The sequence below is a fragment of the Choloepus didactylus genome, chromosome 7 (assembly GCF_015220235.1).
Source record: "Choloepus didactylus isolate mChoDid1 chromosome 7, mChoDid1.pri, whole genome shotgun sequence".
Classification (NCBI taxonomy): Eukaryota; Metazoa; Chordata; class Mammalia; order Pilosa; family Megalonychidae; genus Choloepus; species Choloepus didactylus.
Window position 1 is genome coordinate 101,306,271 of NC_051313.1, and position 25,664 is coordinate 101,331,934.

The window sequence follows — 25,664 nt, forward strand, 5'->3', positions numbered from 1 at the left end:
TACTTACAATACTGTGTAAAGTAAAGTAATACTGTGTAAGTAATTTAGCCATAAAAATGAAACTTGGCATTATTCATACAATATCTAAAAACTAATTTGATATTAATCTTATCTAAATATGAAACGCAACACTATAAAACTTCTTCTAGAAGAATGATGATATGTTTATCATCTTTAGGTACATGAAGATTTGTTTAAGAGGACACAAAAAGCACTAGTTATTAATTTTTAAAAATGATAAATTAGATTTCATTAAAACTCCTCTTATTCAGCAAAATACAGCATTTCAAAAGTGAATAGCCAATCCACACACTGGGAACAGTATTTCCAGTACATATCTGACTAAGGAGGCACATCCCATATATATATCAAGAGAAATATGAGCCATCCAATTTTTTTTTAAATGGGCAAGTGTCTTGAACAGAAAAGTGATATCTGTGGCCAGCAGAATTCTAAGATGGAACACATGAGTTTTGTCCCTGGTGTTACTCCTGTGATTATGTTCTATGATGAAAGGTATTTTGCAGATATAATTAAGGTTACTAATCTGCTGCCCTTAATTAAGGTGGGCTTAACCTAATCACACTAGTCTCTTAAAAGATTAGAGTTTTCACCAGCTGGTAGCAGACGGGGAAGTTGGAGAGATTAGAACCATGAGAGGGAAGTCTTCTGTTGTTGAGATGGAGGAGCCCACTGGGCAAGGACCTGAGAATGGCCTCTAGGAACTAGGATAGGTCCCCAACTGACTGCCAGCAAGAAATTGGGGACTTCATCCCTACAACGGCAAAGAACTGAATTCTGCCAACAACTGGAATGGGTTTAGAAGAGGATCCCAATCTCCAGATGAAAACACTGTTGGCCTACAGCTTGACTTAAGCCTTGCGAGACCCTCAGCAGAGAACCCCATCACACCACACAGATTTATGACCTACAGAACTGTGAAATAATAAATGGGTATTATTTTAAGAGAATAATTTTGTGGTAATTTATTAAACAGCAATAGAAAATTAATATGCAAGTGGCCAATAATACACAAAAGGCGTTCATCATCAGATATCAGAAATATGCAAATTAATGCCATAATAAGACACAATTACATCACAAAAAAAGTGACTAGCTTTAATTTAAAAAATTGATAATGCTAAGTGTTGGTAAGTTCTAGAATCCTCATCTATTCTTGGCTGGAATGTAAATTAGTACAAATGTTTTGGAAAACTGTTTCGCAGTTTCTATGAAAGCTAAGCACATGAATTTACTAAAAGCTGCCAATTCCACTTCTAGGTATATTTCCAGTAGGAATGAGGGCTAATATCAACCAAAACCATTTAACCAATATTCACAACAGCTTTATTTATACCAACCTCAAACTAGAAACTACCTAAATGTCCATACCATTAGAAAAATAAATCTTATAGCATCAGTACAGTGAGAAGCAACATAGCAAGGTTAGTGCTATACACACTGACAACAATGAATCACCTACAAAATGTTGAGAGAAAGAAATCAGAAGCAAAAAAAAGTAAATCCTACATGATTTTCTTTATGTGAAGTTTAAAACTAGCAAAATCAATTGATGGATACAGATGTCAGAAAAATGGTTTCCTTTTAGGGTGATTACTGACCCAAAGGGACACAAGAGAGACTTCTGTGTTGTGGAAATATTTTGTATTTTGCATCACAGTCAATATTGCATCCTTCCCTCCACCACAGTTATTGTGAACACTCCCAAATAAACTTCCTCTGGGCAAATCTTTGTTTCAGAGTCTGCGTCCTGGGGAACCCAACCTGTAATACCATACCATGCTTATAGGCAAGAATGACAATAGCTCACTCTTTCTTTCCTACCTTCTAAAATATGTCTGATAGCACTTGCTTGACTTTGTTCAGTAATGGTAGATGTGTACTTCTCACAATAAGATATTCCATGATTTTATATCTTGATTGTTAAACGGAATTTATTATATTGAGCAAAACTTGTTCCTACAGTGATCTGCACCAATTATTTGTAGTTTTGTTCTATGGCTATCCAGGAAATAAATGAAAACCTTCTCCGGTAGGTCAGAACTTCTATTAGTGACTGAGACACCTTATGTCCAGATCGTAACCTCATTTTCATGACTACTGAACTCACAAAATCAAAGAAAATGCAATAAAGTGAGATTGGGGGGATTTCTTTTAAGTTGGCTATCCATGAGCTTCTATGTATCTTCTTTTAAAACTTGGCATATCTTATCTATATTATTAATTTCAGTTTTTATTTCCTTCTTTCAGCCAGAAGTAAAGAGAATTGTGTTGTGTTTAATGTGCAGGAGGCATGTATAAAGCTTGGTAGTCAATATGAACACACACACACACACACACACACACACAAAACCCTGCAAAAAAACAGAAAATCGGATTACATGTTCAGGATCTGCAATCCATTGCTGCCTGAAAGGATGTTAACCTATGGAGTTAGAAGTCATGAAAGAAACCAAAAAACAAAAAGCGGACCCATCTTAGCCAAGTTTTTAAAATTACCCCATTACTCATTAATTTATGGCCTAATATTCCTATCCATTAATTCTGTAATGAATAAAAATTAAATAAAATATAATATTTCAGCCTGAACCTTTAGGGGCAGCAGTCTTTCAGACAGGAACATTGTGCCTGCTTGGAAGCAAGGGTCAGAATACAGAGTGGGGCTTTGAACTCAGGAATGGATACAGAGAGGAAAAATAAAAACCATAGCCACCTGAACTTCTGTGTTAGGTGGGATTCTGGGACCAATTCTATGTATAGTGTGAAAAGAATATTGTAATTGATCAGTTATACATATCAAGAATTCTTTGGGGAGAGTCAGGATTGTTGGGAAATGCAAAGTATCTGTTGTCCCTGAAGCAATGAAAATGATTGCAAGAGCTTTGCAGAATTATAGAATCCTTGTAACATTCTCATATTGCTTATACTTTTCCTCTGTTTATTGATAGAACTCTTAAAATAAAAATAACCCAAGTACATAGTCTCTTGAGAAAAATGAACCCAAATCATAGAACAGAGGAAGAGTACTTTAAGAAGGAAAGAGAAGTGACTTTTAAGTGCTGCTTCAGTGTAGTGACAGAGCATTATTCTTTACCTCCCTAACCCTACTTTCTTCCCAGGAATGGGTAAAAGGGAAAGCTCTTTCAAGTCTACTCTTATTCTATGTACTATGGTTGGGCAGTGAGGCTTAACCTAAGATTCCCTCTCAGGGACAATCAGTATGGGTTAAGAGCTAGAAAGAAGGGAATACTATGGCAGATAGAATAAGCACAAATAAATGGGTAAAGACACCCAGGAAAGACACTATCACTCTTTGCCCACAAAAGGCTTTTAAGCAACAGAACTATAGTCTTAGCAGTCTCTCTCAGATATGATGCTGAGTGATGGCTCATGCTGGGAGAAATGACAGCTTTGTTCTTTTTTGGAAAAGGAAAATTGGACTGACAACAATTTATATTGGCTACCTACAGACATTGCTTGAATGATTTGGGGAAAAGATATTAACAAGAAAAGCACCCCCTGATGCCTTGCCTGACTAGTTATAAGTTGCAATTCTCAGTGGGGTCACCTTATTGCTTTTATTTACTATGTTGGCTGTTTTCTAGCTTTGGAGGGGAGGGGGGAGAAATCCTACCATTAAATTAAGTTGGATACATTGAGGTTAGCAAAGTCAAGAGGTATACTGTGTCTCTATAAGCCAAGAGGCCCTTTTGCTGTAAAAGCTACCTACGTACATGGGGAAACACATGGATATCACCTGCCCATTATGTCAAAGACTATTTTGAAATGTGGATGGAATGCCATACAAGTAGTCATTTATGGAATCAAAATGGTATAGAAGATGAATTCTAAGGTGAAGTAGAAGCCACATACCACTTATGGCTCAATTCTGCATTTCCAAAATTATGGAATTCTCAGACAAACCTGCATCTAGGAGCTGAATATGCACAAGTAACTAACTCCTCTTTTTGGTGCCTATAATATATTTGCATATACATGCACCTATGCCACAAGCACTTACTGGCAATAGCTCTTGTGGTGACATAATCTACATTGGTCCCAATGAGGCAAAAGAAACTCAAGATTCTTGGAAAATTGACCAGATATTATGAAGTTAAGGGAAATGGCTTTCTTAGAATCTCACTACCACAGTGAAAACTAATTGTTAATCCCAATGGAACACTAGAGGGAGGTCTCTACCAGTAAATCTGGCCTGGCTGGCACTCTATCTGCAAATAAAATGAAACAATCTATAAAAGGACTGGGCATATCTCCATATTAATGGAGTACGATCCTTAGGAGTAACATTGAGAAGGACTATGAGCGTATTAATTAAAATGGAATCAGAAATAATTTTTAAAACTGTAGTAGTGTTATGGAGCTCCATGCTCAGTGGGTACCTCTATTGGAGCACTACTTCAAATCTAAATTATGACAAAACTCCACCCAACAATGTGGTCTTTATCACTGTGCCTTCGTGGCCAAGGTTCCATGAATAAAATTTTTGACCACCTTTCCCATATTACAATTGGTTGGGATTGGACAGATTAAAGACCAACATTGTGTCATGCACATGGAAGCTAGGTGGGACGTGTCTGCCAATGATATAAGAAACTAGATCCATTGTGGTTGGGGTATTCTATGCCTCAAACCTGATTTAACCCAAACTTTCATGAATGATGCCTTCAAGCAACAGCTATGGTTGTTGGAAATGTATAGTAAATGGGAAAACAACATTTCTACTGTGAATGATGGAAATTGCTACCATAATATTATCTCCTGTATAGTATACTAAGCATATATTTAATTATTTGGCTATAGCTATAATACATAATATATAGACTTGATCTGTTTATACAACTAATTTTTAAAAATTAAAGTTGTATAGGTGATAATTCCCAGGATAAAAAATGTATTTTGTAAAACTTCCAATTATATATAATTTTTATTGTCCAGGATGGTGAGGTTTCAATATGCACAAAAGGATTGGGCACCATAATACAAATAGAATTGACCATCTGTCTCTCCTCTAAGTACTGAAGAGAATTAAGTTTCTGTGACCCCAGACACACACACACACACACACACACACACACACACACACACACACACAAAGGAATCAGGATTAAAAAAAGGTGAGAAAAAAGATCTCAATCTATTGATATTTGATATCTCAATTTTTAAACTTCTTTTAGTTCTAAATTTAAAAACTTTATACTGCTTAAATTTGAATGGGATTATTTTGCACAGCTTTCCTGAAATATGAATGCCATGGGGTTTGATCAAGAAGAGCATTTCATTTAAGAGGATGTTCCGATTTGCTAATGCTGCTGTTATGCAAAATAACAGAAATGGATTGGCTTTTATAAGGGTATTTATTAGGTTACAAATTTACAGTTCTAAGGCTACAAAAGTGTCCAAGCTAAGGCAGCAACCTGAGGATACCTTCACTGAAGAAAGGTCGATGGCGTCCTGAAAACCTCTGTCAGCTGGGAAGTCACATGGCCGGCGTCTGCTGGTCCTTTGCTTCTGAGTTGCATTTCAAAACGACTTTCTCTAAAATGTCTCTGTGCTTTTCTCTCTTAGCTTCTTCAGCTCCTTGTGCATCTAAGCAGCAGCGTCCTCTCTTAGCTTCTCCAGAGCAAACTCTGGGCTACCATCTCCAAACATCTCCAAGCATCTCAAAGCATCAGCACGTGTCTCTCCAAAAGTCTCTCTCAGCTGCTCTCTGCTCCTTCTGACTGTAAGCTCTTTTATAGGATCCAGTGATTTAATTAAGACCCACCCTGAATGGGCAGGGTCCACATCTCCATGGAAATAATTTAATCAAACATTTCTACCCTGATCAACAGACTAATCAGTCTGCCCCTAAAAGATTGCATTAAGGAATATGACTTTTGGGGGGACATCATATATCCAGTACAGAGATCTTGTACAGGAGATAGACAGATGTGGACTTGATTCTCAGCACTGTCACTTATGCCCCCAAATATGCACAAGTTACTTAATCTCAAAGACCCTTGTTTTCATCATTTTCAAGAAAAAAAAATCCTGAATAAACCATAAGGATTAGTTGAAATAATGTACAAAAACTTATTTTTGTGCCTGAAAAAAATTTAGCACTCATTAAAATTGCAATCTGCTTTTGAATGTTATTGGCTGTGACACCAATAGAGTACAGACACATTACATATGCAAACACAGACAGATGACTATTTAATCTCCTAAGTATTTCAGTATACCTACAAGAAAGATATGATTAAGGCATTCCCTTTTTACAGATAAAACTGTCAGACTCAAAAAAATTAAATAACTTTTCTAAGTTCTCCCATTTCGTATGTGGCACCAAGGAAATATGAAACAAGATATGACTAACTCTGGAAACTTGCTTTTCTTTTTGAAAACACTACATATCAAAATTTGTGATGCTTTCAGGAAAATTTATACCCATAAATGTTTATATTTTGAAAAAGAAGATTGAAAAATAATAAACTAAGGATCCAGCTTAAGACAGAAAGAATTGTTGAATTAACCAAAGAAAATAAAATGAGACAATGAATTTATGAATAGAAATCAGTGAAATAAAAGACAATATGCAATAGAGAGAGCATCAGTAAAGCCAAATAATGTTTGCTTATTCTTTGAAAGCAATAATAAAATTGATAAACTCCTGGTAAGGCTGATCAAGAAAAAAAGGCACATCTAAATATTATTTACTATTCTTTGATTCTGTGATTTTTGTTCCTGTTGCTGCTGAGCAAGTAGGGTAATGCTCACTGAGACACATTTGGTTGGGCTTGATGTTCGATCCTAGGTTCTGGGATTATGTTTTAGGGTATTTTGAGAGAGAATAAAGGATTCGTTGCTTCAGTCATCAGTTTTTAGTGGCTCAAAAAGAATTTTAGTTCTTTATTTGACAATTTTGTAGTGACAATAAATTAATTTAGTTATCTTTTTACAATTCTTTTAGAGAGTCCTTACTCTTGCTACAATCAAATCCAGCCTATTGTAGCAGAAGAAATATATAGAGGCATATATTTGCCCCATGAAATTCAGAAAGGCATGATATAAATTAAAGAAAAAAAATTCAAGAAAATCAAAAGGGGCCTTTTATATTATGATCCATCAATACATGTTGATTGAATTTAATAAAATAAAATTAAACACCATAAACAGTTTTCCTGTACAAATATCCTTAGATATGAAATTTCTTTTCATTCTCCCTGTGATCTTGCAAAATTTCCAAATACCCATCACAGTTTTGTGTGTGTGTGTGTGTGTGTGTGTGTGTACGCATATGTATGTATGTATATCAGGAAAAGGTAAGGTTGTGTTGAAAAAATTGTTACAATTTTATGACACATTACCAGGATTGTATAATTATTGAACCTAATGTTTTTGAATCAAAGTTGAATGCATTGGATGTTGAGAAAATTTTGCTCAGTTATGATTCTGTTTTCAATCAAGACTTAGGATACTGTTTCAGAACATTTCTATCCAAGTTAGAATAAAATAAAAACCATATGAATGAAACAGATAAAGAACAATGGGGAGGCAAAGGAGTGGTGTACATGTTTATGAAAACTTCTGCAAAATCTTACACAAAGATAATACTGTAGGAAGAGACACAGAACCCACGGGTTTCACATTACATGGTTACTGGAGCCAAGTTTAATGTTCGGTAGATTCTCAGTACATAGTTGTCAAATTAAAAATGGAAAGCAAGATGAAGAGATAAGAACCAAACTCTTGAGAAATATTCCTATTTAGAGGACAAGAGGAAGAAAGGAGAAAAAGATTTCAAAGTAAAAGAGGAAAAGGGATAGACAAACATGCAAAATATGAAAACATGTAAAAGAAGACTTATTGGACAATATTTTCTCATGCCGTAGAACAGTACCACTCAAAAGTGTCATCCTAAGACCAGGTGTCAATATTTCACCTGGGGATATCTAGAAATACAAATTTTGGGCCTAATTTGTCCTATGTAATCAGAATCCTTGGATTGGGACCCAGGCATCTGTGTTTAACAAGCTCTCAGCGTGATCATTATGTACACTAGAGTTTGAAAAACAACAGTGCAGCATATTTCTGAAGATAGAATGCTACTGGCATAACTCAGTTTGCTGATTTTTAGGAGGTTTCAAGTGGATTTGATTAGAGATTCTTCCCAGAATGAAGTTACAAGGCAAGTATATCAAATTGCTGAGATTAATATTAAAGTGTGCAAAGTAAACAGTTTGATCAAGCTGTATTTCTTAAAATCTTTCCTACAATGACTCACTTGAATTATAGTGAGAGGGAAAGCAACATTAACTTTACTCATTTAACCACACCTAAAGACTATTCAGCTTTATAGACAATCCAGTTCACCATTGTCAGCCGCAGGAAATGATTGTGGTATCTATTTGAAAAGGCCTAGAAATACAAAGTTGATACAGAAAAAAAAAATGTTTTTCTTTGATTATGGTTGTCTGAAAATCTTCCCCACCTCCTCAGTATCAGAATTAAAATCATTTAAAAATTATCTAGTTATGGATGACATTTTACAGAGGACTGGACAATAAATTATTGTCCAGTTCTCTGTCCCTATTGACTTCATACCCTAAAGTGCATCTAAATCAGAAGTTCTTGAAAAATAGGTAACCCCTTTGCATAAAGTATCATAGAAATTATAATTATAATTTTGCATTGTAATGCAAATTAGATATTTCCATTAGGTGATTATGAATCATGAGATCTTAAGCAAAAATCTCCTTTGATCATATGATTGTCTTTGTGTCAGGTTAGTTATTTTCAATTAACAGAAATGTTTCCAGGGAAAAGAAAACTGACTTCCAAATTATCTCTGTTCCTTTTAGGTTGTACTTAGAGGAACAAGGCTTCTCAAACTTGAATGTGCATATAAATCATTGGGAGAAGAATAAAATAGATTCAAATTCAGTAGGTCTGGGGTGGAGCCTGGAATTTTGCATTTCTAACAAAACTGCAAGATAATGCTCTTGCTGCTGGCCTACACACTGCACTTTGAGAACCAATGTCATAGTGCTCCTCAGCATTATCTTATATGGGTGTGTGTTTAAGGTTATGCTCAGACTGTGTTGCAGACATAAATAAGCCATCTCACACGTTGTACTTCACCTGTCATTCACAAATAGATTTTCTGCTTGCACATGTGCTATGAGAACCTTCTTGGTATAAGGAAAACCTAAGCTTCTGTTTGTCCCAGTTCCTAGGGAAGCAATCTTTGAATCCTCCATGATAGGAGAGTCTTTTGTTATTCATGGTGGGCCCAGGACCACACCTGGTAGTTCATACACTAATGTGATGACTGGGTTGGGGGAGGAGGGTCTTAGAGTGGGGAGCTGGCCAGACCCAAAAGACCAACCATGTGATTAGGGGATTGGGGCTTTGACCCACATATAATCAGCCTACCTCCCCAACCTCTGGGAGAGGAGGGAGGCTGCACATTGAATTCAACAACAAGAGCATTGATTCATTGATTCTATCAATCATGCCTACATAATAAGACCATAAACTCAGGATACTCAAAGCCCCTGTGAGTTTCTACAACTGATAAGATACATATCTGTGCTAAGAGGGTAATGCATCTTGACTTCAGGTATAGGCAACAGGGTTGCTTGCACTTGAGACCCTTTTAGACCTTGCTCTATGTATCTCTTCTTCTGTTGTCTTCTTATTTGTATCCTTTTACTGTAATAAAACTAAAATTGTAAGTATACTGCTTTCAGTAAATTCTGTGAGTCATTCTAGAGAATCATCAAACCCAAAGGGGTGGTGGGAACCCCTGAATTTTTAGCCAGTCAGTACAGGCATCCTGGGTCCCTGAACTTGTGACTGGTGTCTGAAGGGGAGTCTTTTAGAGTTTTACCCTTAACCTATGGAGTCTGCCCTAACTCCAGGTATTTAAAGTAAGAATTGAATTGCTTGAGTTACAGCAATATTTGTAGTTGGTGTCAGAAGCTGTTGGAAGTTTTTGGAGTTACAATTTTATGATATGTTTACACTGTTTCATAAGTGATGAATCAGAATCAATGTTCTCCAATTCCAAGGCATGTTTTCAGGGATCCTAATGATCATGCATTCCTCCAAATCTCGGATGACATACCATAATCCATATAATTTTCATCAGTGAACTAACTACTTTAAGAACTCTCTATAGGGAGAGTTCCTCTACAAAGGACATGTTAAAATAGATGTATAAGAGCACTGGATGAATCACCGACCAAAATTTTTTTAGTTGAAAAGAAATATAGATGTCATTGAGGTAATTTTCCACCAATACTGGGCTCTTCTTATCTTTCCCACAGGGTTTCTTTACATATTTGTTCTAACCCAGCTTAGCTCTAAGACCAAAGAACACACCAGGCCATGGAAGTGGACATGGATTTAATTGGGACTTACTGACAGGAGATGATGGTCTCACAGTTGTGGCTGGCCATGGAAAGTGAACCGCATGAAAAAGAGAGAGGAATGCCGAGGGGGTGGCTTATAAAGACATAGGTCTGTAGGGTGTGACAATGGAGTTTTAGCAGGGTCTGGCAAGATTTGGTATTAACAGTGATCAGGGGAGGGGAGTTTCAATGCTTTGTTTACAATAGCCTTCTTCCCCCTGCCCTGGGAGTTCTGACGACTTTTAACGTCTGTCCTGGTCATGTAAGCAGCTGTGTGACTTGCTCTCAAAATGGAGGAGGAGGGCAGGGCCCTGGGTCTTCACAATATTTCAGAGAATGTAGCTTTGTATTTCTCAAGACAAGATTCCTTACCTTTAAGAAAGCTCAAAATATTTAAAGGTCACTTATTCCCTATATTGAAACAGTGTATGTTTCTTCAGAGTTTGCACCTATTAGTTGTAGCTTTGTCCCAAGGAGCTTTGTGAAAACCAAGCTCCTTTTCTATAGGTCACTTCTTTTGGTAGTAGAAAGATGTCCTATGACTGCAACTCCAGGCATTATCAGAATTGACAAGGTGCCCAGAGGACTGATCTTACAAAATGAGATGGTGAGGAGTTTATCTTTGATTTTCTATTAGTTTAATGGGAGTAGCAGAAAGGGAAGGTATCACTGGAAAATTTAGAGAGCCACTAAATTGGCCAACTATGCTTATCCCTTATGATTGTTCCATTTTATTTGGCTAAACTCACATATAAGTCTGTTATTTGCAAGTTACTTTCCTTGAGTTATGCCAATAATCTCAGAAATCCCAGAATATCCAAGAGGAGTTAATGGATTTGGAACACATTACATGGTATAGTCCTTTTAAAGTTCTAAAACAGAGGAACTCAGAATACAGTGGACATCAAAGATCTATTACAGAAGGAAAGAATACTCAAAGGAAGTTTTTTTTTTTGGTTTTTTTTTTTTTTTTTTTTGCCTTGAATAATGTGTGCTAGAGAGGCTGAAATGAAAGGAATACTGTGCTATTCAATATTACTAGGAAATGAGCAAAACAAGAGAAAGAGATTTATCATTTTTAAATTTTTTACCTCTGCCTCCAGGAATACTCTTTGGGCAGCATGGGACAACTAAATTATTATGGATGGTTTGTGATTCCCTCCCTCAGATTCACAATTACAGGCATACTTTGGAGCTATTGCAGGTTTGGTTCCAGACCACCTCAATAAAGTGAGTCACAATTTTTCTTTGATTTCCCAGTATACATAAAGGTTATGTTTATACTCTACTGTATTATATTCAGTGTGAAGTAGCATTATGTCTAAAAATAAACCTACATAACTTAATTTAAAAAAACTTTATTGCTAAAAAATGCTAATAATCACCTGAGCCTTCAGTGAGTCATAATCTTTTGTCAGCAATACTATTTGATAGCTTTTTACCCATAGTAGAACTTCCTTTGAAATTGGGGTCAATCCTCTCAAAACTTGCTGCTGCTTTATTAACTACATTTATGTAATATTCTAAATTCTTTGTTTTCATTTCAGCAATGTGCACAACATCTTCAACAGGAGTAGAATCCATCTCCAGAAATGACTTTCTTTGCTCATCCATAAGAAGCAAGTCCTCAAGCGTTAAAGTTTTATCATGAGACTGCAACAAATCAGTTACATCTTCAGGCTCCACTTCTAATTCTTGTTCTCTGCTATTTCCACCACATCTGCAGTTACTTCCTACAATGAAGTCTTGAACCCTTCAAAATCATCCATGAAGGTTGGAATCAACTTCTCCCAAACTCCTGTAAATGTTAGTTTGACCTCCTCCCATGAATCACAAATGTTTTTAATGGCATCCAGAATGGTGAATCCTTTACAGAAAGTTTTCAATTCACTCTGCCCAAATCCATCAGAGGAATCACTATCTATGGAAGCCTTATGAAATATATTTCTTAAATCATTATACTTTCAAAGAATGTTACAGGTTACAGTTCCATAGTTTCAGTTATTTCCTTATTGTGAAATATAACATATAGGCAAAAAGTTGACCAAAAGAATAAGCTTTTTGTCTTTTGGTTTGGTTAAGTATTATCTTGAGAGAAGTATTATTGGTCTTACTGAACTTCCCAGGATTTAAGTAGAATATAAGGGACTTTGCTCCACAATTTCTTTCCCAACAGTACAGGGCCCATTCATGAAACCTTGTCATTGTGAATATGTAAGACCAGAATTTTAAATAAAAATGGTGAGAACTCTGAGACTTGGAAGACCTAAATAGTCCCATAGAGAATTTCTAATTAGGTTAATTTTACATTGTGTTTCTCTACAATGACCATAGTTACTGCTGAGTTGCTTCCCAGAATACCATAGTTTAAAAAAATTGAAAATAACTGATCTAGGACAATAACCTCCTCTTACTGATGAGATAACAGAAATCTAAAGAAGTGATTTGTTCAAAGACTAGTGATTCCAAACTCTATTACTGGATGATATTGGGTAAGTTATTTAAACCCTCTATTCTTTGATTTATTAATTAAAAAGTGGAGAAAATAATACATTTTTATATGGTTCTTTTGCATTTCAGAAAAGGTAGAATATGTAAAACTATAGGGTCTTGTTTATGCAAGCACTCAATAATAGATTATTATTCAATTGACACTAAAACTCATGCTAAAACTCTTGCACCAAAATAAAGGGTGGCTGGAGAATGATGCAGTAGAACATGACAACTTCAAAATTTGTTTGAGTACAAGCCAATTTTTACATTCAATTTTGGGAGTAAATTCAAATTCTCCGTGGATTAAGCCTGAGTCACAAAGTTTCCTATGTAAAGTAGTATAAATATTTACATTTGATGTGTTCTTCCAAGTTTGGCACAAGGAGTTTCCAAAATAGTCATTTTTGCAGCAGCAGCCCTTAGAGGAAGAGACCCACTACTGCTTTACAGTACAAAAGCAAAAAAGAAGCTTTTATTTTACTATGACTTCATGTTCTCAATCCTCCTAAAAGAAATTCTGGAAACAGGAAAGTCATAAAATTAAGCATTTTTTACTTGAATTTGCTTGTTATGTTGACAACTTTTTTTCCAGAATATTTCTTCTTCTTTTTCAGTTGAGATATAATTTATATAACATAAAATTCACCAGTTGAAAGTGTATGTATCATTCAGGGTTCTACCAAGAAACACAACTAGTAGGAGAGGAAAGATAGATAGATAATAGATATAGATAGATAGAAGATAGATAGATAGATAGATAGATAGATAGATAGATACTGATATTTTAAAGAACTGACTCACTTGATTATAGGGGGTGGTAAGTCGGGAATCCATAGAGCAGTCTAGCAAAGTGGAAACTCAACTGATGCCACAACGTTGATACAGAATTTCTTCTTCTTCAGAAAACTTCAGGATTTCCTCTTAAAGCCTTTGATTGGAAGAAGCCCTCCCGCATTATCAAGGGTGATGTCCTGTACTTAACAATTGGTTATAGATGTTAATCACATCTACAAAACACCTTTGCAGGAAAAGCTAGATTATTGGTTGCTTAAATAACTAGATACTATAGCCTAATCAAGTTGACACATAAAACTAATCATTGGCAAATACAATGTATTGATTTTTAGGGTATTCACAACGTTGTACAAACAGCATCAATATCTAACTCCAGACCATTTTCATCATCCCCATGGAAACCCTGTACTGGTTTGCAGTCACTCCCAAATCCTCCCTCCCCTCATTCCCTGGCAACCATTTTCTGTCTCCATGGATTTGCCCATTCATGAAAATCCATATAATGAAATCATGCAATATGTGACCCTTTGTGTCTAACTTATTTCACTTAACATAATGTTTTCAAGATTCATGAAAATATTATGGAAAATGTGGCATTTTTCAGTATTTCATACCTTTTTATAGCTGATTAAACTCCACATTTTGTTTATTCACTCATCAGTTGATGGACATTTGGATTGTTCCCACTTTTCGACTATTATGAATAAAAAAAAGCTTCTATGAGTATTCCCATACAATTATTTTGCATGAACACCAATTTTTAATTCTTTTGGGTGTATATTTAGAAATGGAGTTGCTGGGTAATATGGTAACTTTTCATTTAACTTTCGAGGAACTGCCACTCTGTTTTCCACAGCAGTTGCACAATTTTACATTCCAATCAGCCATATATGTAGGAAAGTTCCAATTTTCTACATTCTCACCAACACTTGTGATTTTCTATTATTTTTTGTTATTATTGTAATCATCCCAGTGAGTGTGAAGTGATGTCTCATTGTGGTTTTGATCTGCATTTCCTAATAATGATGTAGAGCATATTTTCATGTGTTTATTGGTCATTTGTATATCTTCCTTGGAGAAAGATGAATGTAGCTCCTTTGCCCATTTTTAATTGGATTATTTGTCTTTTTTTATTGAGATGCAAATGTTCTTTATATAGTCTGGATACAAGTCACTTATCAGATATAAAATTTGCAAATAGTTTTTCCCATTGTGTATGCAGTCTCTTCACTTCCTGAAGTTCGAAAAGTTTTAATTTTGATGAAGTCAAAGTTTGGCTGTTTTGGCTTTTGGTGTCATATCTAAGAAACTGTTACCTCATACAAGGTCACAAAGATTTACCCTTATGTTTCCTTAAAAAAGAGTTATATAGAGGGGAGAGGGCGGCCCTGCGCCACCCAGTATGGAGGGTGGAGAGAGCCGCGCAGCCAAAGCTCCCTCGCCGGGCGCCCGGCCCGGCCTCAACTACCTGGAGGCGATGAAGAGCGCAGGTGCACAAGGCGGAGGAGTGTGTGCAGGGCCTGCAGCAGGAGCCGGCCAGTGAGTGCGAGCAGCGCGGGAAAACCGAGGGTGATGTGGCAGCCCTCAATCGCTGCATACAGCTCGTTGAGGAAGAGTCGGACAGGCCCCAAGAGCACCTGGCCACAGCCCTGCAGAAGCTGGAGGGGTCCGAAAAGGCTGCCGATGAGAGCGAGGAATGAAGGTGACAGAGAACCAGGCCATCAAGGGCGAGAAGATGGAGATCCAGGAGCTGCAGCTCAAACGGGCCAAACACATCCCCGAGGAAGCCGACCTCAAATACAAGGAGGTAGCCTGGAAGCTGGTCATTCTGGAGGGTGAGCTGCAGAGAGCCGAGGAGCGGGCGGAAGTGTCTGAACTAAAATGCGGTGACCTGGTGGGCGAGCAGCTCAAGAACGTCACCAACGACCTCAAGTCGCTAGAAGCTGCCTTGAAGAAGTATTCTGAAAAGGAGGGTAAATATGAAGAAGAGCTCAAACTTCTGTCTGACAAGCGGAAAGAGGCTGAGACCCACGCCGAATTCACAAAGAGAACAGTTGTAAAACTGGAAAAGACGATCGACAACCTGGAAGAAAAACGTGCCCAGGCCAAAGAAGAGAAAGTGGGCTTAGGTCAGACACTGGTCAGACGCTAAACGAACTTAACTCTTTAAACGTAGGTCCTGTTCAGAGCTCCGTGTCTTTCCCTTCTCTTGTAAGAAGTTTCTTTTGTTATCACATCCTTCTCTGTGCTAGAAATGTCGAGCAAACTATGAATCCATTACCAAAAATTTTTTATCAGAGAAGCTTTGAGCACCACTTGTGTTTTTCCTTCCTTTTTTTTCCATGGCACTGGCTTTTTCAGCTCTGTTTCCTTATGTTGCTTTTATTCATTAGGCAGGGTATTTGATTCCTGGGAGAATAGACATCCCCACACTTCCAAGGACACAGACTCCAATATCTAGACATGTGTGGACTTAAAAGGCAGAAGAACAGAACCTTCCGGGCCCAACTTTGGTCACACTACAGGAGGTCAGGGACTGTCACATTAAAATGTTGGGGATTTTCCATCCAGAGCAAGGAAGGGGGCGGGATTATTGTGGAAAGTCATAAACCACATCCTGATTAGCTTCATCATTTGGCTGTTCTCCACACTCCACTGTGCACAGCAAACATCCTCTGGGTAGTCAGCATGAGCATGCGTGGGCAATAGTCATGATAATAACCCACGTATTTTCTGCATAGATTCTCAATATTTGTTTCTTTCATTCTAAAGCCACCCTCTGGAGAGCAGATGGTTTATTCCATAATGACCCTTGGCTGTCTGCTTTGATGAAGCCATTTGCTCAGCACGAATGAATATGGTAAAGTTCAGTACAATTCAGGGCTATCATGTCAGTGAGAATGCCAGCCATCAATAAACTGGGCAAAAGGCTTTTTTTTTTTTTTTTTTTTTTTTAATTTACAAATATCATGCAGAAGGAGTCTCTGGCAGCAAAGTAGAAATGAAAAAGTAACTGGCCCAACTTCATCTCCATGCTTCAGGGAATGGCAAATTGAAGATTTTCTGATTTAGCACTTTAGTTCCTTCTTCAGGACCAAGTGAATAAAAGACCAATAAACTGATTGAACTGGATGGGGAACATTTTATAGACAGAGCTACACATTTTGGTTTTGTTATAGTTCTGCTTTCTCAGTTAACATCTCAGAGCTGAAACATTCCACATTCCCCAGAAGTGTGGGGGCCAACTTGAGTTCACAATTCTGGCTAACGTCACCCTACTTCTAGTTTATCCAAATCCCCTGCCCCTCACTCCTATTTATTAAGTATCACATTACCCAGGAGATAGACTAGCAAACTGAGCAACTGAATAAAACCCACACTTTTCTTGCAACTGTATCATATGTAATAGTATCACATATTACATTTTTCTACATTTTGGCCAAATAAATTTTGACATCAACTACCAAAAAAAAGAGTTATATAGTTTTAGCTTTATGACTGTATCATATGTAATAGTATCACTTTTTCTACATTTTGGCCAAATAAATTTTTACATAAACCACACAAAAAAGGAGTTATATAGTTTCAGCTTTACATTTAGACCTTTGATCCATTTTGAGTAAATTTTTGTGTATGATGTGAGGTAGGGTTCCAAATTGATTATTTTTATATTGATGCCCAGTGCCACCTGTTGAAAAGGCTACTATTTTCTCATTGAATTTTTTGGCATTCCTATCAAAAATATATTGACCATAGACATATGGGTTTACTTCTGGACTTGGTTCTATTCTATTGATTTATGTGTTTATCCTTATGCTTGTATAACAATGCCTTGATTATCACTGCTTTGCAGTAAGTTTTGAATTTAGGAAGTGTGAGTACTCCAACTTTGCTTTTCTTTTGTGGGATTATTTTGGCTATTTGAAATTCCTTATATTTCCATATGTTTCAGCTGTTTCCATAAGTTTGGCATGCTGTGTTTTTGTTCTCACTTATCTGAAGTATTTTCTAATTTCCCCTTTGATTCTTTTTTTGAACAATTGGTTATATAGGGGTGTGATGTTTAATATCCACCTATCTATGAATTTTCTAAATTTTCTTCTGTTATTGATTTTTAATTTCACTCCATTGTGGACAGAGAACATACTTTGTATAGTTCAATCTTTTCAAATATATTGATACTTGTTTTTTATACTAACATATGGTCTATCCTAACATGTTCCATGTTAGCATGAGGAGAACGTATATCCTGCTGTTATATGTGTAGTGGTCTATACATGTCTCTTTGTTCTAGTTGGTTTAGAGTGTTGTTCATTTTTTTGTTTACTTACTAACCTTCTGTATATTTGGTGTAACCATTATCCAAAGTTGGGTATTGAAGATTCCAACTATTATTGTTGAATTGTCTATTTCTCCCTTCAATTCTGTGTCCTTTGCTTCATGTATTCTGGAGCTCTGTTGTTAGGTGCATAAATGTTTATAATTGTTGTGCCAGTTTGAATGCATTATGTCCCCCCAAATGCCAATATCTTTGATGCAATCTTGTGTGGGCAGACCTATCAGTGTTAATTAGATTGTAATTCTTTGAGTGTTTCCATGGAGATGCACCCCACTCAACTGTGGGTGATGACTCTGATCGGATAATTTCCATGGAGGTGTTGGCCTGCCCATTCAGGGTGGGTCTGAGTTAAATTACTAGAGCACTATATAAGATCAGACAGAAGGAGCAAGCTGCTACAGCCAAGAGGGACACTATGAAGAAAGCACAGGAGCTGCAGATGAGAGAAAGTTTGAAGACAGCTGTTGAAAGCAGACTCTTGCTTCAGAGAAGTTAAGAGAGGAAAAATACCCCAAGAGCAACTAAGAGTGACATTTTTGAGGAACTGCAGCCTAGAGAGGAATGTCCTGGGAGAAAGCCACTTTGAAACCAGAACTTTGGAGCAGATGCCAGCCGCATGCCTTCCCATCTAACAGAGGTTTTCCAGACACCATTGGCCATCCTCCAGTGAAGGTACCCGATTGCTGATGTGTTACCTTGGACACTTTATGGCCTTGAGACTATAACTGTGTAACCAAATAAACCCCCTTTTATAAAAGCCAATCCATCTCTGATGTTTTGCATTCCAGCAGCATTAGCAAACTAGAACAATTGTCTTGATGGATTGACCTTTTTATCATTATATAATGTCCTCTTTGTCTCTAGTACCAGTTTTTGTCTTAAACTGTATTTTGTCTGATATTAGCATAGTTGTCCCAGTTCTCTTCTGGTTATTACTGGTATGGAATATCTTTTTCCATACTTTTACGTTCAAAGTATTTACATGTGTTTTGAATCTAAAGTGAGTCTTGTGTAGCCAAGAGTTTCATGTTTTTAAACCCAATCTGCCAATCTCTGCCTTTTAATTTTAGAGTTTAACCAATTTATATTTAATGTAATTACTGAAAAGGAAGTAATTACTCTTGCTATTTGACTATAAACAATCTATATGTTTTATGCCTTTTATGCTCTTCACTTCCACCATTACTGCCTTCATTTTTTCAGTAAGTAGATATTTTCTATTGTATCATTTTAATTCCTTTATTTTTCCTTTTACTATATATTTTTGAGTTATTGTCTTAGAGGTTACCCTGGAGATTACAATTGACATCTTAACTTATAAGAGTTTAGTTCAGATTGGTACCAATTTAATTTCAATATTATAGAAAAACTTTACTCCTCTATAGCTCCATCCTCCCACCTGAAGCTGTGCCCATAATCACAATGTAATAATTTATATAGATGAGTCTCTTTTAAATCAGATAGGGGAAAAAAGCATCACAAAGGAAAAATAAAAATACAGTTATATTGTCTTTTATATTTACCTATATAATTACTTTACCGGTTGTGCCAGTTTGGATGTATTATGTCCCCCAAAACGCCCTTATCTTTGATGGAATCTTGTGTGGGCAGACATATTAGTGTTGGTTAGATTGTAAATTTTGAGTGTTTCCATAGAGATGTGACCCACCCAACTGTAGGTGATAACTCTGATTAGATAATTTCCATGAAGGCATGCACTGCCCATTCAGCGTGGGCCCTGATTTGTTTACTAGGGCACTATATAAGCTCACACAGAAGGAGTGAGCTTGTTACAGCCAAGAGGGACACTTTGAAGAATGCACAGGAGCTGAGAGAGGAGCTTCAGCTTCCAGAGACATCCTGGAGACAGCCTTTGAAAGCAGACTTTTGCTCCAGAGAAGCTAAGAGAGGACAAATGCCCCAAGAGCAACCAAGAGTGACATGTTTAAGGAGCTGAAGCCTAGGGAGGAACATCCTGGGAGAAAGCTCTTTTGAAACCAGAACTCCAGAGCAGATGCCAGCCACATGCCTTCCCAGCTAGCAGAGATTTTCCAGATGCCATTGGCCATCTTCCAGTGAAGGTACCCAATTGTTGATGTGTTACCTTTGACACTTTATGTCATTAAGACTGTAACTGTGTAATGAAATAAACCCTCTTCTATAAGGGCCAATCCATTTCTGGTGTTTTGCATTCTGGCAGCATTAGCAAACCAGAGCACCAGAATTCTTTTCACTTCATGTAAATGCCAGTTAGTGTTTGATGTCCTTCATTTGAGGCTGAAGGACTCCCTCTAGTATTTTTTATAAAGCAGATTTTCTAGAGATGAACCACCTCAGTTTTTGCTTATCTTGGAATGTATTAACTTCGCTTTCATTTTTGAAGCATAGTTTTGACAGATACAGAATTCTTGACAGATTTTCTTGTATGTTTTTTGTTTTTTCCTTTCAGCACTTTAAATATATCATCCCACTACCTTCTGGCCTCCATTTTTTTTTCTGATGAAAAATCAGTGGCTAATCTAATTGTGGATCCGTTGTACATGACAACTAATTTCTCTGTTGCTGCTTTCCAAGATGCCATCTGTGTCTTTAGTTTTTGACTGTTTGGCTATGATGTGTCTGGTTCTCAATCTCTTTGAGTTATTTTACTTGGAGTTTGTTGTTCTCAGATGTGTATTTTAATGTTTTCCACCAAATCTGGAAAGTTTTTGGTCATATTTCTTTGAATATTCTTTATACACCTCTTCTCTCTCCTCTCCTCTCAGGCCTACAATAATGCCTATGTTGGGATACTTGATGGTGTCCATAGGTTGTGTTCAATTTTTCTTCATTTTTGGACTTCTTTTTCCTTCAGACTGGATTATCTTAATTGACCTGTCTTTAAGTTCACTGATTCTTTTATCTGCCCTTCTAGGGGAATTTTATTGAAGTTATTGTGCCTTTCAACTCCAGAATTCCTTCAGCTTCCTTTTTTTATGCTTTTTTTCCTCTTTATTGATATTGCCAATTTGGTGAGACATTGTTCTCATACTGTCTTTTAGTTCTTTAGACATGGTTTACTTTAGCTCTTTGAACATATTTAAAATTGTTGATTTAAAGTCTGTCTAGTAAATCCAATGTCTGGGTATTCTCAGAGCCAATTTTATTAATTGATTTTTTTCTGCTTACGTATGGAACATATTTTCTTATTTCTTTCCCTGCCTCATAAATTTTGTTGAAAACTAGACATTTTGGATATCATAATGTAGCAACTCTGGAAATCATATTCTACCCCTTCCCCAGGGTTTGTTGTTGATCTACTTGTTGTAGTTGTTTGTTTGTTTAGTGGCTTTTCTGAAGTAATTCTTTAAAGTCTGTATTCTTCATGGTATGTGGTCACCAAAGTCTCTGTTTCAATATTTTAGTGGTCAGCTAAAGATTTTATAGAAATTTCCTTAAATTCATGAAGCCAAGCAATCTCCAAGTTTTTGTTGAGGGACTCTATGTGTGTGTTGGGCTATACCTTCAATACTCAGCTAAAGAGTTTAAAACTCTGCCAGTGCCTTTAGTTTCTTCATGTTCAGAGCCTCAAAGTCAGCCAGAGATGAGAGCTTAGGTCCTTTGCAGCTCTTCTCAGTGCATGTACACAGTCCAGGACATACGTACAGCCCTACGCATGAGCATGTACATGGCCTTCTAAATTCCCAGGAATATCTCAGAGTTTTCCAAAGCCTCTACAGACATATCATTCCCTAACCTTTCTTCCCAAGCATTTTGTTAGTTTATTGTTTGCCCCACCTGTTATTCAACGTTTCAGGCAGCAGTGATTAAAACATTTCCCTGTAGATGTTTTCAACCAAAGCCCCATGGGGAGTATCTTTAGCACTGTGTGAAATAAAGGAAAGCCTTTCAAGTGCAGTCTTTTAGGAAAACATCAGTCAGATTAAGTAATGACTGTTCTATGAAAATGAGACTTTGAAAGAACTTTAGCCCCATTCTGCTCCCTTTGGTACTAGCAATGTGGACTGTTATTTTTCAGGGCTTTCACTGAGCTTGAGTGGGGAATGGTACTAAAATGAGCTTAAAAACCACGAAGCTCACTGTTCTTATGAAGATTCATTTTTCTTAAAATAAGCACTCCCGGGATTGCTATAAGCTATGGTTAATCTCCAGGTTTTGGAAAAAAGTTGATTCTGACAGTTATCAGCATTCTTTTCATTCCTTTTATGGTGTGGCAGATTTTCAGAGGTCCATACTACATCATTTTTGCTGACCTTGCTCACTAAGTTGATGATTTAAATTCCTTGTTTTGTTCCCTGATAAATAATTAGCTTCTAGAAAATCCCAACGAGGTGAATTTTGGAACTCAGTAAATAATTGTTGAATAAATGTTACATGGCAGTATTGAAATAGTCTTTCTCCTATCATCTGAAGTTGAATTCTCAATTTTATTTCTTTCCCAGAAAAAAAGAATAGCTGAATCAACTTTTCCAGATTTAAGTCTAACAGTTTCCCTTAGTATTTTATAATTTGAAGCATTTATTTTTAAAGAACAACAATCATTGGGCAAGTAAGTTCATCACTTGTGATCCCACTTTCCTCACATGTAACAAGGAGATTTGTCAGAATCTGTAAGAAGCTTCATATGCTTTATATATTTTTTCTGTATTCCTTATATATTTTTTTCCTATAATTTTATTGAGATATAGTCACATACCATACAATCATCCACAGTGTACAAACAGCGTTCACAACATCATCATATAGTTATGCATTCATCACCACAATCAATTTTTGGACATTTTCATTACTCCAAAAAAAGTAATAAAAATAAAAATAGGAAAATAATTAAAATAAAAGTAAAAAAGAACACCCAAAACATCCCATACTTCCCTATTATTCATTTACTTTTTGTCCTCATGTTTCTACTTATCTGTCCATACACTGGATAAAGGGAGTGTGAGCTACAAAGTTTTCACAGTCACATGGTCACACTATATAAGCTACATAGTTATATACTCATCTTCAAGAATCAAGGCTACTGGATTGCAGTTTAACAATTTCAGGTATTTCCTTCTAGTTATTCTAACACACAGAAAACTAAAAAGGGGTATCTATATAATGCATAAGAATAACCTCTAGAAGGACCTCTCAACACCATTTGAAATCTCTCAGCCACAGAAACTTCACTTCTTTTCACTTCTCTTTCCCCTTTTGGTCCAGTGGTTTCTCAATCCTATGATTCCATGTCCAGGTCCACCTCTGGGAGTCATGTCCCACGTTGCCAGGGAGATTTACTCTCCTGGGAGTCATGTCCCATATAGGGGGTAGGGCAACGAGTCTACCTGCCAAGTTGGCTTAGAGAGAAGGGCCACATCTGAGCAACAAAAGAGGTTCTCTGGGGGTGACTCGGGCACAACTGTAAGTAGCTTTAGCCTCTCCTTTGCAGTAATAGGCTTCATAAGGGCAAGTCTCAAGATCAAGGGCTCAGCCTAGTAAATCTGTAGTCTCCAATGCTTGTGAATCGTAAGCTTTATCAATCTGTGTCACAGATTCTATGACTATGTGATTATTTTCCAGCTGTTTCATAGAATAAATGAGTTAAATCTTCTAGAGCAAAGTGTGGACCTCTTTCAGCTTATTAAAATTTCAGGAAACCAGATCTCCATTTGCCAAGAAAAAAAAAAAAAGGAGGGCCCCTTCCTAATATCATATACAAAAATCAACTCAAAATGGATCAAAGATCTTAATATAAGCACTAGAACTATGAAACTCCTAGAAGAAAATGTAGGGAAATATCTTCAGGACTTGTGTTAGGCAATGGTTTCTTAGACTTTATACCCAAAGCACAAGCGACAAAAGAAAAAATAGATAAATGGGACCTCATCAAAATTAAAAACTTTTATTTCTCAAAGGACTTTATCAGGAAAATAAAACGGCAACCTACACAATGGGAGAAAATATTTGGAAACCATATATCCAATAAAGGATTAATATCCAGAATTTATAAAGAAATCCTTTAACATAACAACAAAAACACAAACAACCCAATTAAAAAATGGGCAAATGACTTGAGCAGTCATCTCTCCAAAGAAGATATGCAAATAGTCAGAAGTACAAGAAAAGATGTGCAACATCATTAGCCATAATGATACACAAATCAAAACCACAACGACATATCATTTCACACCCACTACAATGGCAGCTATTTAAAAAAAATAGAAAATAAGTGTTGGAGAGGTTATAAAGAAATAGGAATACTCATTCATTGCTGTTGGCAATATAAAATCATGCAGTCACTCTGGAAGACAACCTGGCAGTTCCTCAGAAAGCTAAGTATAGAACTATCATATGATCCAGCAATCATACTACTAGGTATATTGTACCAAAGAATTGAAAGCAGGGACTTGAACAGACATTTGCACACTGATGTTCATAGCAGCATTATTCACAATTGCCAAAAGATGGAAGCAACTGAAGTGTCCATCAACCAATGAATGGATAAATAAGATATGGTATTAACATACAATGGAATATTATTCAGTTGTAAAAAGGAATGAAGTTCTGATCCTTGTGACAATGTGGATGAACATTAAAGACATAAGGTTGAATGAAATAAGCCAGACATAAATGGACAAATATTGTGTGAGCTCTCTGATTTTAAACAATTAGAATAAGCAAACTCATAGAGTCAGAATCTAGACTATAGGTTTTCACAGGACAGGATGAGGATAGGGAATGGGAAGTTAAGGCTTAAGATGTACAGCGTTCCTATTTTGAATGATGGGAATGTTTTGATAATGGATGGTGGTGATGGTAGCACAACATTGTGAATGCAATTAACAGCCCTGAAATATAGATCGGAATATGAATAAAAGGGGAAATTTTAGATTGTATATATGATAACAGAGCAAAAATTTAAATAAAAGAATCCATGGAGCTACAGTACACAAACAGTGTAAATTCCAGCTCTTCCTCATTTCTTTGAAATAGCAAACTTTGCAAACATGCAAATTGGATCTGAAGCACTTTATGTTACATAAACAGAATTTAAATCATAGGATCTGGAATTGTGAAATTGAAAGATTTATTATAGTAAATTCATAAACAATACCTAAAACCTTATTGTGCACTCCTTTATGCTATCTGCAGTATTTCCCAAATGCATTAGTGAATCCAGAATATCCTGATCATGTTACATTTAAATACTTACAAATTAAATGAATTTAAATAAATCACTTAAACTCCCTGTCTCTCATTATTTGCATTTGTAAAACAAAGTAATCTCAATGGAAGCTTCTACCTCTAAAATCCTAATATTCAGACATTCAACAATTTACTACAAGGGGCATTAGAATTTTTAGAATTATGTATCACATATAATAGAGGATCAAATTACTGTAATACCGTTTCACCCTGATGTTTTAGCAACCCAAATAGATATCTCTTTCAACTATAATGTTCCTTAAAGATTGTTTCTTTATGAGAGTCTAAGATAACACAAGCAGACTTTATTTTTGTGAGAAAAATTTAATACTCTTTTTGTGACCATCAGTTCTTTGAATGTGGCACTATTCAACCATGCATAGAAATGTTCTCTGTCTGATAAGCCTCAGTAGTTA

At 36.4% G+C, this 25,664-nt stretch overlaps 1 pseudogene; it reads left to right on the forward strand.

Moving 5' to 3' along the window:
- Nucleotides 1–14,511: 14,511 nt before the first annotated feature.
- On the forward strand, nucleotides 14,512–25,648 carry LOC119540673 (annotated as a pseudogene).
- The last annotated feature ends 16 nt before the right edge of the window (nucleotides 25,649–25,664 follow it).